Here is an 8012-nt window from a genome sequence, read left to right as displayed (position 1 = left end):
CCTCCCCTGCTCATGTTCTCTCTCTGAAAAATAAATAAAACAAAAAGAAACAAGTAAATGAATGAGGTGAGCAGAATGATTGCCCCAGATGACTGGGGAGTTTCCAGGTCACAGAGTAGAGAAGAGACACCCTTCCAGAAGTCTCTTCAAGTTGAAGAAATAGCTGAGGGGCTAGAGGGCTTGAGGTAGTTAGAGTTTGTCAGTGAGAAAAGGAGAGGAAGCTGAAAAGGAACACAGGCGTTTATTGGCGGTCTCAGAATTGCAATTCGGGGGAGAGCACATATTCCGGAATAACCAGACAAGTGACACACTCATGCAGGGAAAGCAAGGAATTTTTATGAGAAAGAAGGAAGAGCTGATTACAAGATTGAAACAAAGAAGAGAGGGGAAACTCTGCTAATTTGGTGCTGCCCAGTTGAACCTGTGATAACTATCTTACTGACCACTGATTGGCTCCATCAAATGACACGCTCCCTGCTAGATATTAACTAACTTTCCTGCCCTCGTATGAAATGACTGTCAGTTGCTCTGTTGAAATTTCATGAGCCACCGCTTGTCATGACAATTGCTGCTTCTGGCCGCGTGAAGTTTCTAGACGCCAGGCTGAAGGCGCCTCGGATGGAGTGAGGGCAGGCAGTGGCCATGTGATGGGGTTCCCAGCCTCCAGTCTGAAGGTCTCTGGTCGTCTTCTGTCTCAAAAAGAGCTGTTGTGGCCATTTTTCTGAGCTTTACCAGCCTCCGTTTGCAGGGCTTTGGGGGGAAAAAAACAGCAGTTTCAGTTCCAGTTGTTCCGAGTGCCAATGATGGGAGAAAACAAGAAACCCTTGTCTGGAGAGTCATAGTCAGGTATTCGAGGAAACCGGAAGAATTCGGGATGCAGCCCAGTTTTACAGAAACACTCAAAGACCCTCAGGACTAAAAGCCAATATGCACAACACTGTTACAGAGGCAATGTTTTTTTTTTCTCTCTCTCTAAAATCACCCTAATTTCCACCAAGGAGAACTAAACTAAAACTAATTTGTTTATAAAATAAGTCCAGTTTTAGCCGAACCTAGCCCAATTATTTACATAAGTAGAGCAAGAACAGAGGTTGACCGCATAGACTTTAAAACTTGCTTTACTGGAACTTTTCATAAAGAATCTCTAGATTGAACTTTTAATAGCCTCTCAAGGCCAGAAGCCAAGCCAAATAACTGCCATTGGGTTTGCCTAAACTACCTACAGCTCTGGGTTCCTTCCTCTTCTCTGCTCAAAGTCCCCAGAATATGCTGTTTCCTGGGCCTGCCGGGAAGTGACCTTCCTTGCTAACCTGGTAAGGGGAGTGCTGTAAATTAGGGTACGAGGCTGACTATTTCAGAGGGACTTTGTTGGCCCATCAAGTCAACCTTAGTTCCTTAAATCTGTCTGTTCACATCTGAGTCTATGCATGTCTCTCTCAAATACAACATTCCAGTCAAAGCCTTGCTAGTATAACCTTGTTTCCAATTGTGTCCTGTTACGAGGAGAAGCTTATGCAAATAACTAGAATTCGCACAAAAATAAAAATATTCACTGAGAGTTTCCAACTTCTGGGGGAATCAGGGAGAAAAAGATGTTTCATATTTATTTTTAGGGATATATTAAAAATTTTTAATGTTTATTTTGAGAGAGAAAGAGAGCATGTGTGTGCGTGCAAGTGGGGGAGGGGCAGAGAGAGAATCCCAAGCAGAATCCCTACTCTCTGCACAGAACCTGACTCAGGGCTTGATTCCATAGACCGTGAGATCATGAGCTGAACTGAAATCAAGAACTGGATGCTTAACTGACCTAGCCACCCAGGTACCCCTATTTTGCCAAATTTCTAAAAGACATAGGTACCTTAAGAGAAAAAATTTTCTCAAATCTGGAAGAACATGAGGGAACAGAATGTTTCAAATAAGAGTCATAAAAACTATAACCATCTCCCTCAATTCATTCAGCCCCGTATTATTAATGCTCATTCTGTTGGATTCCAGGCTTCACTCCAGTCCCAGAAACTCCTACCCAGTTTAGTTTTATAATCTTAAGGGTGTCAGAAACCTGTATGTGTCCAAAGTCCTCTCCATTAATCCCCTTGAAGATGAAATACATTTGTAAGAGCATCAGAGTAAAACAGCTGTAAATGAAAAAAGACGAAAAACTGGCCATGGTTAAAGACCTGATGAGAGTTCTTTACAATGCAATTGACAAAGGAAATTTGGCTATTTCTGTGACACATAACAGTTTCATAAATAGAATTATAAGTGATAACATTATGCCGGATATATCAAAACTTTAGAAGCTTCATATAATTTCTGGAATAGTTATATTAATAACATTCCCTCATATGATATACCCAAAGAAAGTTTATCATCACTTATGACAATGCCTCCCTTGTAACTGAGCATAACAAATAAATGAGTCTAATTAATCAAAAAGACTTCATTTAGAATTTGAATTGGGAGAAGTTTGTCAAAAATATCACAAAATGTTTCTTTATTTTTGAGAGAGAGGGAGAGAGAGACAGTGTGTGAGAGGGAGAAGGGCAGAGAGATCTGAAGCAGGATCCAGGGTCTGAGCTGTCAGCAGAGAGCCACATGCGGGGCTCAATCCCATGGACCATGAGATAATGACCTGAGCCGAAGTCAGACATTTAACTGACTGAACCACCCAGGCACTCCAAATATCAGAAGATTTTAAAGCACATGACCAAAATGGGAACACAGATTATTACGAAATTTAATTATCTGTTGAGCTGAAATGACAGTAAAAGATTCTAAAGGCAAATACAGACATGCTTGTTAGCAAAATTTAGCTCTTATTGAAAAGATTCCATTTTCTTAAGTAATCAAAGTCCCAATAAAGATAAAACATGGAAAATCTGTTTCTATGCAGATTAAAGATAAATAATAACTTTGTTTACAATTTCTCACTAAGAATAGACCAAGAATCTAAGAAAACTTAATTCACTTGAACAGAGAGAAAAACCAAATTTCATCTTGCGCCAGGGTATTTTGATATTAGAGCTCACTCATTCTAATCTTAGCCCTGACCACACATAAAAGTACTTCCCAAAGATTCCTTTTTACAGACTTTCTACAACTTTCATTTTTACATTCATATTTTGTCTTTGTTTTTCCTCCTTAAACAACCAACCTGGCTTTAGGGCAAAACTACTTTTTTCCATCAATAACAACAACAACAAAATGCACCTCCATTCCTGATCCCTTTTCTTACCAAAAGCATATGTCTCATTCTTTTTGTATATGATGATGGTTTCCTTATTATTTCTAGTTGTTTAATTATACTTATTAGAATCCTTAACCCTTAGAACCCTTAATTTCTAATGAAAAGTAAGAAGTAAACAATTGTGAATTGTTAAACCAATGTTCTTTAGTTTTCTTTATTTAACAAAATTTTTTTAATGTTTATTTATTTTTGAAGGAGAGAGAGACTGAGTGTGAGTGGGGGAGAGGTAGAGAGAGGAAGACACAGAATCTGAAGCAGGCTCCAGGCTCTGAGCTAGCTGTCAGCACAGAGCCCGACGTGGGGCTCGAACCCACGAACCATGAGATCATGACCTGAGCTGAAGTCAGATGCTTAACCAGCTGAGCCACCCAGGCATCCCACACCAGTGTTCTTTAGATGGTAAACGTATGAATATGGTGAATATTTTTTTAGAAATATATGTCTCCTCAAGGCAAATTTCTCAGCATGGCACAGAGCATATTTGCTAACAGACCCCAAATCTTTAGTTTCTAAAAGGAAGTCAAAAGTAGATAAACCTATGTTTAGTAATTAATATTTATGTATTTTATCTTATTTGGAAAGATCTAAAAATTGTATGACTATCCATAATTTAATTTAATGTAACAAAACTAAGGTTTTAAGTCACCCCCCCAAATCAGGGGAAACTATTCAAGTATACATAAATATATTCAAAAGTTCATTTCTAAACTTTTGTCTTACTTTAATTCACTTGCTCTTCACCATTATGCTTAGATTAATCATGAAAATTTCATGAGACATTAAATAGCTAACCATCATCTCTAAGTTCTCCTCCTTGCTGACAAATTCTCTGACAGGGATAAAGTGAATTTATTCAACTTTTAGTAAACCTAAGTAAAATAAAAGTATTATATTTAATGTGAACAGCTCTAAAAACACACCTGTTTTAATTAGACAATCTTCCATTCAGTGGTTTGATTTTTTTTTTTTGTTTTTTTTGTTTTTTTTTGTTTTGTTTTGGGTGGGCCTTGCTCTGGAAGCCCTGCACCCCTAGCCCCCTGCGGGAGCTGACTTGCTCCAGACAGAGCCCACTTCTGAGCTCTTCCACACTCACCCCGTGATATCCTTAAAACCAAGTCAGACTCGGCCACACGATGATCGTCAGCCACAGCTGTTCCTGAAAACCTCTTTCTTGAACATACACATGTGTAATCTCACACGTGACTATTTCATCTCCCCTGGGTGGGGGGAGGGGCACAGAGACCCTGTGAGCCATCTTGCTACCCTCTCCCACCCAAGCCCACCCTTCCATCCCCACATAATCCGTCTGAACAAACTGCTGTGTCCTTTCTGTCTTTCTGTCACACAACCGTTACAACCAGCCACAACTCAACCACATATATATTCATACGGTGGGGTTTTTAGTCTAGTTCACAAAAACGAGGTCTTGTTTATACCGCTCCTCATGTTGCTGTGCTCAGTCAACTGCTCATGAAAGCTGACTTGGATAGCCCTGACGCATCTGGTTAGTAGCTGCCTAATACTCCCTGGTGGGAAAATACCATAGTTTTTTCACCCATCTTGTTAATCAGTATTGGTTTTTCACAACTACACACAATGCTTGCAATAAACATCCCTGAAGACACACTTTTAGGTACTAGGTTATTTATTTATGTATTTGTTTGTTTATGAGAGAAAGAGAGAAAGGAGAGAGAGAAAATACAAAGCAGGCTACGTGCTGTCAGCGCAGAGCCCGACGCAGGCCTTGACCCCGAGAACCACAAGATTGTGACCTGAGCCGAAATCAAGAGTCGAATACTTAACCGACTTAGCCGCCCAGGCGCCCCGACTATTTTCTTGATGACTGGTGCTATCAAATAACCCAGTCCCTCCTCTGTATTTGTTAACTTTACTGTCCTCTGATCTGGCTGCCAATTGCTCTGTTGAAATGTTATGAGCGACAGCTTGTCAAACAGTTGCTGCTTCAGGCCCAGTTCCAGAGCTCATTGGTTGGAAAGGAAAATGGGAGATTGAGAGAGGCAAGGTGGCGGAGAGGTAGGGCGCTCCATGCATTTCGCCTGCACCCGTCTCTCGAACAGAGAAGGCCTGAAGTCGTAGGACACTGAGCAGCAGGAGTTTGGGAAGAGAAAGAGACAGAGCACACGGGGAAGCAAACCTCACAAGTGCGTGAGTGCAAACTGGGGAAGATATAAGCGGGACGGGACCAGAGACACGGAGGGAGGGGAGGGAGCCCGGCTCGCGTGCAGCTGTGGGGAGTGATTGACAGGCCAGTGGGTGCGAGCTGCCCCGAGTCCAGGGAAAGGAAAGAAAAGCTGCGATTGCTCATAGAACTGTCCCTGGAGAAGAGGGAAAAAAAAAAAACCCTCAGCTTGGAAAGACAGTGTTTTGTAGCTCTGGCTGGGGTGCTGACTTTCAACTAGGTGCTCTGGTCCCAGAAGGTGCCAGGAAAAACTGAACTGCCGTTTGCCCGGCACCGTCCATGGCGGCGGTGGCCCGGTGAAGCGGTGGCAGAGCACGCGACAGCGGCCCACTGCAGCTGCGGCGGCGCGGTGCGGCGACGCAGACTCTGTGGACCTGAAGTTGCTACATTCCCCGAGCGCACTTCGCACTCCGGTTGTATCACTGCTTGACCCTGGCGGATCTGAGGCTGCGANCCCAGCCCCAACGTGAACACCTCGAATGTTGTTCCCATGCTCCTTGCCCTGGTGCTAACAAGGCCATTTGGCTGTTCTGCATAAAGTCTACACAGCCGAAAGGGAGAACACTGCCTCCCCCGCCCCCCCCCCCCCCCCCCCCCCCCCGCAACAGGGAAGCAACGACCGGAATGACTGTGGAGGGACTGTTCAGGGCGGTATAACAAAGCCCGCACTCTGGAACCTGGAAACAGGCGGGGTGTGGGGCATAGAACTCAGCGCACCTTGGCTACGTCCTCAGCACAGGGAGATCGGACCCGAAGAAGTGATTTCCAATGCTTGGTTGAGAAGGGACTGGGGCAACGCCATTCTTCTCCCCACAACCACCAAGGAGGGGCCTCAGGGAGCGGCCAGCCAACACAGTGCAGGCAAGACCTGCCTACACCTAACCACACACATCCCCTCCAGATAGCTGTTTTGTTGTTGTGGTAGCTGTTTTTACCTGAGCCTGGGTTTGCGTGCTTATTGGTTTTGTCAGTGCATTTGTGTATCTGTGTTCCCTCTGTGGTTGTCTGTTTTCTTTTTCTAGGGCTGCCTCAAGAAACAAGCCAAACTACACATGGTGGAGAGTCCCAAATACCACTACCGGTAGGGAAACAAAATAACCAAACGCTCAACAAGAGAAACCANAAATATATGGAAACAAATGAATTTGAGAATACAACAATCCAAACTCTATGCGATGCAGCGAAAGCAGTCCTAAGAGGAAAGCACATTGCACTCCAGGCCTATTTCAAGAAATTAGAGAAAGCGCAAGTGCAAAATCTAACAGTACACCTAAAAGAACAAAAGGCAGAGCAACAAGAGCACCCCAAACCCAGTAGAAGAAGAGAAATAGTAAAAATCAGAGCAGAAATAAACAACACAGAGACCAAAGAAACAATTGAATAGATCAATGTAACCAAGAGTTGGTTTTTTGAAAATATAAACAAAATTGACAAATCTGTAGCCAGGCTTCTCAAGAAGAAAAGAAAGAGGACCCAAATAGACAAAATCATTGATGAAAATGGACTTATTACAACCAACCCCTCAGTTATACAAGTAATTATCAGGGAACACTATGAAAAACTATATGCCAACAAATTGGACAACTTAGAAGAAATGGACAAATTCCTAAACACACACTCACTACCAAAATTCACACGGGAAGAGATAGAAAATCTGAACAGATCCATAACTAGTGAAGAAATGGAATCAGTTATCAAAAATCTCCCAACAAATAAGAGCCCTGGACCTGATGGCTTCCCTGGGGAATTCTACCAGACATTTAAAACAGAATTAATCCCAATTCTTCTCAAGCTATTCCAAAAAATAGAAATCGAAGGAAAACTCCCAGACTCATTTTATGAAGGCAGCATCATTTTGATTCCCAAGCCAGACAGAAATCCAGCAAAAAAAGAGAACTTCCGGCCAATATCCTTGATGAATACGGATGCAAAAATCCTCAACAAGATACTTGCAAATAGAATCCAACAGCACATAATAAGAATTATCCACCACGATCAAGTGGGATTCATTCCTGGGTTACGGGGATGGTTCAACATTCACAAATCAATCAATGTAATACATCACATCAACAAAAGAACAGATAAAAACCGTATGATCCTGTCAATAGATGCAGACAAAGCATTTGACAAAATAAAGCATCCCTTCTTAAAAAAAACCCTCGAGAAAGTCAGGATAGAAGGAACGTACATAAACATCATAAAAGCCATCTATGAGAAGCCCTCAGCTAACATCATCCTCAACGGGGGAAAACTGAGAGCTTTCCCCCTGAGATCAGGAACACGACAGGGATGTCCACTCTCACGACTGTTGTTTAACATAGTGCTGGAAGTCCTAGCATCAGCCAACAGACAACAAAAGGAAGTAAAAGGCATCAGAATTGGCAGTGAAGAAGTCAAACTTTCACGTTTCACAGATGACATGATACTCTACATAGAAAACCTGACAGACTCCACCAGAAGCCTACTAGAACTGATCCAAGAATTCAGCCAAGTTGCAGGGTACAAAATCAACGTACAGAAATCGGTTGCATTTTTATACACCAACAATGAAGCAACAGAAAGAGA

General features: G+C 42.5%; 1 long non-coding RNA gene across 1 annotated transcript in view; it reads right to left on the bottom strand.

Moving 5' to 3' along the window:
* Nucleotides 1–222: 222 nt before the first annotated feature.
* Nucleotides 223–8012, bottom strand: part of LOC144232880 (uncharacterized) — a 19225-nt gene continuing 11435 nt past the window's right edge. Inside the window, exon 2 of the long non-coding RNA XR_013335550.1 lies at nt 223–750. This is a non-coding gene — a long non-coding RNA (uncharacterized LOC144232880). The remainder of the gene's footprint in view (nt 751–8012) is intronic.

This window comes from Crocuta crocuta, unplaced genomic scaffold (assembly GCF_008692635.1).
Source record: "Crocuta crocuta isolate KB4526 unplaced genomic scaffold, BGI_CrCroc_1.0 scaffold811, whole genome shotgun sequence".
Lineage (NCBI taxonomy): Eukaryota > Metazoa > Chordata > Mammalia > Carnivora > Hyaenidae > Crocuta > Crocuta crocuta.
This window is presented reverse-complemented; position numbering and strand designations above follow the sequence as displayed.